At 35.0% G+C, this 11,648-nt stretch overlaps 1 protein-coding gene across 2 annotated transcripts in view; it reads right to left on the bottom strand.

The window, feature by feature from the left end:
• Positions 1–11,648, bottom strand: part of Prkn (parkin RBR E3 ubiquitin protein ligase) — a 1,339,037-nt gene that overhangs the window by 963,598 nt on the left and 363,791 nt on the right. The gene's annotated exons all lie outside the window — the stretch shown is intronic.

Here is an 11,648-nt window from a genome sequence, read left to right as displayed (position 1 = left end):
ATATAATATTATTTATATATATAATCTGATATATATTGTCTGATATATATATATATATAAATCAGACTTCAGACTTCTATTCACATAGTAAAGCTTCTAAAAATTATTATTATTATTATTATTATTATTTTGGTACAAGGGATCAAACTCAGGACCTTGAGTTTATGAGGCAGGCAGTGCAACCACTGAGCTACATCCCCAGTCCAGCTTCTGAACTCTTCTGTCTCCCTTACAATAAAGAGGTCCTTATCCTGGTGTGCCTGTCTTTTGCCCTCTTCTTAGACCTACTTCTCCACCCTATACTGTCCTGCTATTCTGGTCTCTTTATCCCTAAGGCTAGTCAGGCTCATTTTCAGGGTTGGATATTATAGCTTCTCTTTCGAGCCCAGGATGGAGTGTAGGGTTTATCACCAAGGTACATACTTGTACGGCACCTACCTCCTTTGCACTTTGTAAACTGGCTGCTTCATATCACTATTCTCCAAATTACTATTCTGTTATGTTTCTTCTTTTAACTAAGCAATGTAAAGTTATCTTGTTTATATTTCTTATTCCCTCTCTCATTTCCTCAATCTCATCTTCAGAGTGAAAACACAGGAGGACAATACCTTAATTTCATTGAATAGACCCTCAGTTCCCTAGAACCATGCTTAGGCTAGTAGGGAACTGCGACATATGTATACTTGTAGATATTACTATATCAGCAGTAAAGTGCTTATGCTTAGCTGAATAATATCCTATCCACCCAAAGATGTTAGTTACATCCTAGTCCCTAGAACATGGAAATAGGCTATTTTACTTGGCAAAAGAGATTTATAGAATGTAATTAAATTAAGAATTTTCAGGTAAGAGATTATCTTACATTATCCAGGTGGGCTGATTCTAATAACAAATATGCTTGTTACTGGGAAGTAGAAAGGTCAAAGTCAGAGCAGATCATATGATGCAGAACTAGAGGTCTGAATGATGAAGGGCTGTGGGCCAGGGAAAGCAGGTGACCTCTACAAGCTGGAAAAGGTAAGGACATGGATCTGTCCCAGATCCTCCAAGAGGAAACACATACCCCTGCTGATAACTTTGTTTAGCTCCCTGAGATTAGTTTTGGAGTTCTGGTCTTCAAAACTATAAGAGAATCCATGTGTGTTATTAAAGTTTATAGTAATTTTAAAAGTAGCAATAGGAAACTATATAGTATTGAAGATTTTTACATATAACAATTCAAGAGAAATTGTGAATTCAAAACCTCTTACACTTTTAGCATCTATGGAATTTGAAAAAAAAACCAGTAAATTTTTGGGCTAAATATAGTGTGGATGTACTATTAAATAATTGCTAATGAAAATAATTATGGCACCCCTATATTTTTAGAATTAAATAATTAAGAATCATTGAATCAGAAATTTTCTCTGGAAATCACTGTATTCTTTTTCTCTTGTTCATATCTTTACCAAAACATATAGCAAGAGAAAATTACAAATGCCATATTGTTCAAAAAAGCCCAGTCTAGAAATGAATAATAAGTGATAAGCCTAATTTCCTGACTCAAATGAAGAAAATAAGAGACTCTTGGCCAGGCGATATGAGAAGAAAAGCCTTCTGCTATTTCACTAATAGAAGAAGGTTAATGGAAATTTAATAATTTCTCAGTTTATGATAAAATTATATTAATTTGTACTTGCTATGATTTGGATGTTGTTCCTCATCAAAACTTATGTTGAGCTTGGTTCCCATCTTAGTGGTATTGAAAAATGGGGGCATGGCTTTAAGAAGTAATTAGATGATAGTGCTACACCTTCAAGGTGGAATTAATATAGTTCCTCAAAGAATAAGTTGTGAGAGTGGGTTGTTAGAAAGCAATCCTGGTGTCCTCCCATTCTCTTGCAAACATGCCTCTCTTTACACATGCCAACTTCCTCTCCTACCATGAGATTCTCACCAGAAGCCAAGATGCTGCTGTCACATTTTTGCATCTCCAGAAGTATGAGCTAAATAAACTAGCTTTTCCCTATAAGTTACCCAGTCTTGAGTATTCTGCTATAGCAGTAGAACATAGACCACACAACAATATCTTATCCAAAAAATAAGGCTTATTTAAGTCTCTTTAATCAGCAACTAATTTTCCTGTAACAATTCTTTTGTTATATTGGCTTAAAATACTTTTGGTCCATAACTTTCAAATTTAAAAGCAGTTGTTATTAAAAAACATTGTTTACATGTTGTAAAAATGACACTTAAAATTGTGAATGATGCATATTGGGAGATGATTTGTTCTTGGCAATTCAGGATAATTTGCTATGATTTCACTAATCTGTTTGAACTTGTATAAAACAATTTATGGAAGAGTCTATTCAATTAGGAAAATAGCTAAATTATACTTCTTTATAAAATCTTGTTTTTGTGTGTGTGACAAAGTCTCACGAGGCTGGCTTTGAACTCACTATGTACTCCAAGCTGGCCTCAAACTCATGGCAATCCTCTTGCCTCAGCCTCCAGAGTACTGAGATTACAGGTGTGCAGCACCATGCTAGGAACATAAAATCTATTTTTACAGGTAGAAATAGAAGTGACTGAAACAATACAAAACTCAACTTGCTAAGACAGTTATTCTATGTGATATTCTTAAGATTTTTTTTGGTGCTACTGATGAGAAGGTTGTATGATCTAAGGCCTTCCCAAAGGAAAGGATACTCTTCTCCTCAGCTAGGGTCTAGCCACTTAACAATGCTCTTTTCAGTACATTTCCATATATGAGTTCCTATTGTTTGGAATTATTCATCAAGCTCAAATATTTCTTTTCCTTTTATTATCTATTTTTCTTTTGTGAAATAATTATCCAAAATTTTTCTAAGCATTCTTTTAATTATCTGAGACCCAAAACAACAAAACAAATTCAAGATGTACACACACATACACATCTGCATACTACCCATATTTATGTAAGTGTATTTATGTATAAAAATTTTGCTTCAAAAATAGTATAAGGCATATACTAGAAACTATTAGGGTTTAACCAAATAGAAAAAAAAACAGTTATTTAAGACAATCTCAGGAAAGAAAACATCTTATTCCTCTTAGCAGTTTCCTCTGCAGGAGCAATTCTCACATCAGAGTTTCATCTTTATCTTACCACTCTGACTGTGGCTCTGTAAGCCTTGGGATTCTAGTCATTTGGCTTTCTTTTGGTCAGTCTTCCCATTAGCCTTGCTGGCCCATGTTCACTTCCTGATTTTTATTATTCTGCTCTTGTCCTTATTGGTTTCATCCTAGCTGGATTCCATTCATTTCTCTAACCCGTCAAGAGCATTTGGAATAACAATCTCACCCTCCTGGTTTTTCTACCTATCTGACTTTATGACATCGTCACAGAGGAAGACGATGTACTCTACTCCATCATCCTAGCCACTGAGGAAGATGTTTAATAAGTCTGGGCACAGGGCTGACCCCAGAGATATACCATCTGTGTCTGCCAAGTTAATAGCATGCCATTATTAATTACACCTTAGGAGAAATGTAGGGAGTGATGGGGATAGTACATCTCTTCACATTCCTAAACATTGAAACAAGTATTTCATGGGCTTCTGTGGAAATTCATTTACATAAGTCATAAAGCCTTTGAGAATTGCTTTAAAACTATGGATTCTCTATGCCATAAAATATACACATATACACACATTTTGTGTGAAATTTCAAAGAGTTCAAAGATTTCTGTTAAATGCATCGCTGAAGCTCCTAGAACTTCTGAGAATACTTGATTTCTTTAAATACAATTATACAGCTTCAAAATTAAGGTCATATTTAGTAGATGTTAATAAAAAACAGAAATTTAATGTATTTTCTATGATGGATGATATACATCCCATAAAATTACCTTGACTGACTGACACTGTCAGGCCAAAAATATTCATAAATTCATATAAAAAGTAATTTTTCTGTTGAGATCAGGTAAAATTAATTTTAAAATTTGGTAAAATTCATGTAACATAAAATTTACCATCAACAATTTATTTTTTAAAAGACATTTATTTTATCTCAGTTCTGGAGGTTAGAAGCCTGAAACTGAGGGCTTAGCAGAGCTGTATCCCTTGGAAGGCTCTAGGGAAGAATCCTTTTTCTTTTCTAGCTTCTGGTGGTCCCAGGCAGCCTTGTGAGAACACAACTCCAACTTTGGCCTCCACCTTCATGTGGCCTCATTCATTCACAGTGTTTTCTCTCCATATAAGGGTGCCAAGTCTTGCATTTTGAGCCCACCCTTAAATCCAGCATAATTTCCACTCAAGATTCTTAATCACATCTGCAGCCTCCATTTTCAAATAGAGTAACACTGGCATTCTAGGTGAACATGAATGGGGGGGCATTATGCATCTCACTATACCATGCAAGCAACATAATCCATCAACAATTTATATGTATATAGTTCAGGCACGCTAAAAGGTACACATTGTAATGCAGCCCGTCTCTAGAATATTTCCACAATGCAATATTGAAATTTTGAACCCTTTAAACTACTGCTCATTTCATCCCTGTAGTCTGTGACCACCACCACTCTAATTGTCTCAATGACTTTCACTACTCTGGGTACCTCACGTAAGTGAACTTGGTATTTGCCTTTTTGTGAATGATTTATTTCACAGCCCATATTTTAGCAAGGCCCCAAAATTCCCTTCCTTTTTAAAGGTTAATAATATTTCATTATATGTATATAACAACATTTGTTTTTTCATTTATCAATTAATGTATACTTGAGCTACTTCTACCTTTTGGTCTATTGTGAATAATACTTCAAAAATATGAATGTGCAAAATTATGTTTTTAGCAAATAAATATGATTGCTTAAGAAAAGCCTGTTGTATATCATATTTTTAAGTTTGTTTTAAAAATTTTAAAATGTTTTATTATTTTTATTGTTAAGTGCAAGGTACATGTAGAAAAATGCAAAGAACTACTCAAAGTGTTATCACAAACTGAGGAGTCATAACCACTCCCCAAGTTAAGATACAAAAGGGAAACATATGTGATACCTGCTTTCTAAATGGTGTCTGCTACATTCTAGATAATTCTTATACAGTACATACTTTAGATGGATTTCTCAAGTATGCATTCAGGTAAGTACTATTATCTCCATATTCTATGTTAAAGCTTAGAGACCTCTATATAATTTAACGTAACTAAGAATTTCTGTAAGTGACAGAATTTGGATCCCCACATGGGCTGGAATAAGTAGATGCTGATTGGTGCAATCAAATTCATCAACTTATAAAACATTAGCCAGGGTCATAAATATTACTGCTATTTTGTTAATGACCACATTACTTACCCTTTTGTTGTTCTTGACTAACTCCTTCCCACTGTTCTAATAATACCATCTGGATAACTTAAACAAATGTATGAATATTTCCACATGCATGTTGCTTAGATTGAAAAAGTAACATTTTCCCATGAAGATTCATTCCCATGAATTCCCTTCCATTCATTCATTACAGCACGGACCTCAGACTCTTTATTTCCTTGACCATCTTCTTGTGACTACTAGTTTGCAAGCATATTTTTAAAAGGGAGTTCTGTCCAGAACTGACACTATATTTTAGATGGTTGCTATCCAATCTAAGTAACAATCCATGTATCATCTTCCACTGCTACAGAGTATACCTCCTCTTTTGATACTTTAACGAATGCATGGAGGTTTACAGGCATATTTTTACACTCTGGCCACTATAATTTTCATACAGACCTTGGAATCAATGATGCTTTTTACAAGAACTACTGCCAAAGCAAGTCTCCAATCATCCTATAGAGATGTACACTGAATAATAGTACTTCAGTTATGGAAAAATCACATTTATGACAGTGGCCTGGTAAGATTTCACCTAGTGAAAGGTAATGATGTTAGTTTATGTATAAATCCAAGTTATGATGTTCACACAATAAAGAAATCCCCTGATGATGTATTTCTCCAAACTCATCATCATTGTTAAGCATGGCATGACTGTATGTAATTGGTTTTCTGAAACTAGATCTTTGTGCTATCTTCACAGTAGGTCTCTGAAGATCTGTGCTATATCTATTAGTACATATAGTGATCTTTTCAAATTTGTATTTTGGTTTGTCAATATAATTCAAAGACATTTTAAATCTTTTTGTGCTTTATAAAGGTTAAAATTTTCTAACCTGTAAAAATAATTATTTCATCATTCCAATACCTTTTCACTGTGAAAAATGAATAAAATCTTTATAATTATTTCTTTTGACATGGTCTACACTTAATAATCATAATCATTTCAGCTTTCCAAAATGGAGAATGCTGATGCCAAGAAAAAATAAAAAGTGTGAGTAAGAAATTCAACATTTTTTATTTGAAGTCATTTGTTTCCTATGTGCTAAAAATGATAATTGTTCTGACTGCAATAAAGTATTTTGAAAACAAGAAAATCAGTCTTGAAATGGCTTAATTTAGCTAGGAGCTATCTGAGCAGCCAATGGGACTATTTCATTCCATTTATTCACTAAATACAGTTAATCATTCGGCAAATTTATAATAGTAGTTTAAAGTGGCTGAGACAAGTTATTACGAACATATTATGACCTATGGGAAAGCAATCAAACCTGTGACTAATTCCCTGAAGAACTTAAGTTGCCAGAATTGGCAAATAAAAATATGAAGAACCCAGTTAAATTTGAATCTTAGCTTTGTTGTTTATTTGTAATTCAAATTTAAGTAGGATTCCTGTTTTACCTGGAAACTCTTTGGAGTAGCCTTAGGCATAGCAATTATTAATAGCTATTAATACTAAGTGTATTTCTCTACCAGAACTCATTGGCTGTTAAACAGAGTAGCCAATGTAATTTGATGTTTGCGTTCTGCAAAATTAGAAGTCTGAAGTTCTTTTTAGAAATTGTTTAAACATAGAAGGACTATGATAAGACCTCAAATATACTAACTTCTGATTTTTTATTCTATCCATTCATTTCTTAAAACAGAGAAAGTTCATTTAGTTTACATTTATATATTTAGATATTATACAAAACCATAAAAGAATCATCTTTATAAATATTTCATTAGCATTTGGATTTATATACACGCAAGAGACTTCATTTCTTATTTTGAAAGAAGTGGTCAAACAGCAGAGAAAGAGTGAGTGACAGAAAAGGGCTGGCAGCAATCTGGCCAGTTTATGTGTCCTTGATGATATAGAAAGATTCTGAGGCTGCAGTGATTTTGCAAAGAGATGGAGCTGGGAAAATTAAGAGGAGAAAGAGCCAGAAAAAAACATATATGACTAGCCATAGATGCAAAAAGACTTGTAATATACTGAAAAACAGAGGACAAGCACTTGGCAGTTTTACTGAACAGTTGGATTTTTAAGCCTAATTCCTCAGGTGGATGTGCTAGAGACCTGGTCACAGTAGCTCACATCACTGGTCACCAGAGTTGGCTGAGCTGGAACCAGACATAGAAAGAAAGCACTGACCCCTTTTCACTGCTGTAGTGAATGTCTTTAAACTGAATCCTATGTTGTCAGAACATCTTCCCAAATTGAAGACCATTTTAAGCATAGATGAGATAACAGTTTGCATTACAGAACTTGATAAATTATGACAGTGTATAAATTAGGTTTATATTAGGCAAGCACTGATCTTCGCTTCACACATACTCTCCACCCATGGAGGGTCAAAAATTTTAAATAAACAAAATGCATCAAAATAAGTGTATAGTTCCATACTTATGGGGTATAGAAGATGTGTGGATTTTTCTTTTGTTTTATACTGATTAAATATATATGTAATTAATAAACAACTCTGAAACATTCCAAAATGTGCAACAGGAAGTATAAAAATAAATGGATATGGACTTAGCCCTTTCCTTGAAGGAAAGCAGCTCTCACTGTAGTTGATGAGGTAAGACATATTCAAGTGAAACATAGTATATGCTGTCTATATTTTGGTAAATACATTAGTATACAAACAATGTAGAAATGGGAAGATCTGATAGTACTTTCAAATGAAATAGCCTAAATTTGACCTTAAAAGAGATGGAAATTAGAGCCTGGAAGTATATCATTAAGATTCAAATAAAACTGATGATTTGAGTATCCACTATCTGAGGAGTTAAGGATTATTCACATAGGTGCCATCAATTTCAATGTCACTTAAATATTATATTACTATACCAGAAAAGCCTCAATAAGTTTTTAGTTATTCCATATATATTATATTGGCAATGGAGTGCCCAAATAAAAATTTAATTTGTTTATGTTTGCTTTCCTTCTTTGGAATCATGGTATGTGAAACTTGTAGAAACACTGGGTTGGAGAAAGCTTCATGCATTGGTTATGAAGACTGTTTTTACCATGGTAAATGTATATACCATGAAATGTATTATTTTAACCATGTTTATGGATATGAGGTGTGATAAAATCACACATTGAATTTTAAATTTTAAAATGTTATTATGGCAAAGATTTGTTGCCATTAATCCCTCTCAAAATACTTCCCTTTATTGTAAAATTTAAATCGATTTAGGACAACTAAAACACAACTGAAGACACTCATGAAAGAGGACTTCCACAACTGCTGCATAAAGTGGCAAGAACACAGGCACTGTCCATGCAATGTAACCAACCAGCCCAGAGAAGTCCCTGGCAGACAACAAGCCCAAGAGATTAAATTCTTTTTTGCACAGAAGGATACTGAGGTTCAAAACAGCCACATGATTTATCTAAGGTCACACAGCTAAAATGCCCCAGCGAGGAAGGCCGCCCTGAGATCTCTCCCGCTGCCTGCTTGGGCCCATTTGGCAGATCCACACCATCCCCTGCCTGCTCTGCCACCATTCCCAGGGAGGAAGGTAGCCATGCAGGCACCCTTGAAACACCCCCACAGCACCCCCCCCAGCTCTCAGACCTCCTAATTGGGCCAGTTCTTGGACCCACTCTGCCGAGGCATAGGTGGTCATAAAAGGTATTTTTCTGAGCTCCCAACTTTGAATATCTTTAAAGAAAGGGCAGGGGAAACCTGTAATAGAACTGTGGGGAGTTCAACCCTGCATGTTGGGGAACTCAATTTAGGCCTTGTGGTCAGTCTGAGTTGTGGGGATCTGCCATTGGCTAGCTGAGATTAGGGGAGTTGGTTCTGCACATGCCTGTGCACATGTTGTATTATGAAAGCAGAGACAGTCTGAAAGAGGCCCTTCAAACTCTTTTTTTTTCTTTCTTTTCCTCATTCCACCCTGCAATTTCTTTCTTTTTTCTGTCCTCTTTCTCCAACTCAGTGTCTTGCTCCACCATATTATCCCTCATCTCCCTTTCTACTCCTGCTCCTACCCTAACTCAGACTTCTTCTTTTATCATTTTTTCTTTTTCCTTTATGTTCTTTTCTTCTGTCATTTTACCTCACTCATGGGCCAGTAGTTTCAAGGGAAAGTGAGCCCCTTTTACTGTTAAGGGGATATATTCTTGTCCTTACTCTTGCACTCTGTCTATCCCTTTTGTAGGCAATAGTTTTGAAGAGATTGTATGGTCATTCTATGTCCTCTGGCTTCACTTGAAACCTCCTCCAATACATTCACTTAACTACTCCTCTTGTCCTAACTCTGTCTAAGCCCCCATCCTAAATGGTAAAGATGCTATATTGAAAAGTGTATCCACTGTAAACATTATTTGGGCTGCTTCTTGATTTTGATTTATTTCACATGGTTTAAAGGTGACAGATTAATGACTACCAGGAGTGGTCTAATTGCAAGTTGTGCTTGATCCTATTGTGGTGCTGACTGTATCAATTGGGATAAAGGATTGCAATTGATTTAACGAGTTGTTTTTTCTGATACTATGAAAATGAGAATGTCTATGAGTCATTAGAGACTCAAAAGCTAAAGCACAACTATATCAGAAAGATATAGGTAAAAACCCAGAAATTAAAAAAAGGACAACCCAAAAACAAAAATAAAAATGAGAAAGCACTTAAGCCTTACACAAAGACAGACTTCCAGTTCACCAACAGCAAACAGTACAGCAAATGAGAATGAAAAGACTGATAGTGAACCAGCAGGACACAGCAAACCAATAGAACAGGAGGTAACAAAACAGATCAATCAGGCTTTAGGAAAATTCACAACAGAAATAATTTCCCAGATAACCATAGAGAGGGTGAGCAAAATGGAAGTCATGATTTGAGACTCTAGAACAGAAACTGAGAAAAAAATAGATGAGCTCAAGACTGTGATAGAAGCCATGAAGACTCAGCATAAGAAAGACATGGAAACAATGAATGCCCAACAGAGGAAAGAAATGGAATCCATAAAACAGATTTAAACACATATTCAGGAGATTAAAAACTCTATTGAAAGTATTTGCAACAGAATAAAAGATTGTGAAGATAGAATTTCAGATATAGACGATAGGATTACAGTCAGTGACCATGAAGAGAGGTCTCTTAAAAACAGTAAGGGATCATGAGAAATCAATTCAACAACTTCTAGATAATGTAAAGAAGAATAACATAAGACTGATAGGAATCCATGAAGTAGCAGGAGAAAATACAAATGACTTAAAAAAGCTCTTCACAGAATTAATGACAGAAAACTTCCCAAACAGAATGGAAGAATTAGACATACAGATAAGTGAGGCATATAGAACTCCAACTAGCCACAATAAAAAAAAAAAATCTACTCCTAGACATATAATAATCAAGAACCCAGAAATCCAAGGGAAAAACAAAATACTACAAGCAGTAAGAGAAAAGAAACAAATCACCTGCAAAGGAAAGCCCATCAGAATCACAGCAGACTTTTCAACACAAACCCTTAGGTCAAGGAGAGCCTAGAGTGAGGTATTCCAAGTCCTAAAAGTAAACAACCTCCAACCAAGACAGTTGTATCCTGCAAAACTCTCTTTCAAAATGGATGGGGAAATAAGATACTTCCATGACAAAGAGCACCTGAGAAACTTCACGAACACCAAATCATCACTACAAGGAATTCTAACCAATATCATAGAAAGGACAATGAAGGTCACAACACCATGAGGCCCAACAGACCAAATCAAATAGGCAAGGCAAGAAACTAAAAGGAGAGGGGGGAAAAGTAAAAAGAGTCAACAAAAGGACAATAACATGACAATAACGTCAGAACATATCAGTTATAATCATCAATGTCAATGGCCTCAATTCACCAATCAAGAGAAGTAGACTGGCAGAATGGATTAAGGAGCAAAATCCAACATATGCTGTATACAAGAAACACACGTAGTGCAAAAAGAAGTCCATAGACTGAAAGTGAAAGGATGGAAAACAATTCTCCATGTGACAGGAGCCCAGAAAAAAGCAGGAGTAACAATCTTATTCACAGAAAAGTAAATTTCAAACCAAAACTCATTAAGAGAGACAAAGGAGGACACTACATCCTTGTAAAGGGAACATTCAAGAGGAAGAGTTGACAATCATAAACATATAATCACCAAATATGAACCCCCAACTATATAAAACAAATATTAAGTAACATGAAAAACCAAATGAGCTCTAATACAATTGTAGTGGGGGATTTAAATACCCCATTATCACAAATAGATAGGTCATCTAGGCAGAAAATCAACAATGAAATATTAGAACTGAACCAAGCTTTGAAACACATGGAATTAATAGACATCTATAGAGTATTC

This window comes from Fukomys damarensis, unplaced genomic scaffold (assembly GCF_012274545.1).
Source record: "Fukomys damarensis isolate Sample0158 unplaced genomic scaffold, DMR_v1.0_HiC HiC_scaffold_14, whole genome shotgun sequence".
NCBI lineage: Eukaryota > Metazoa > Chordata > Mammalia > Rodentia > Bathyergidae > Fukomys > Fukomys damarensis.
Note: the sequence above shows the minus strand (reverse complement) of the source record. Positions and strands in the feature narration are given on the sequence as shown.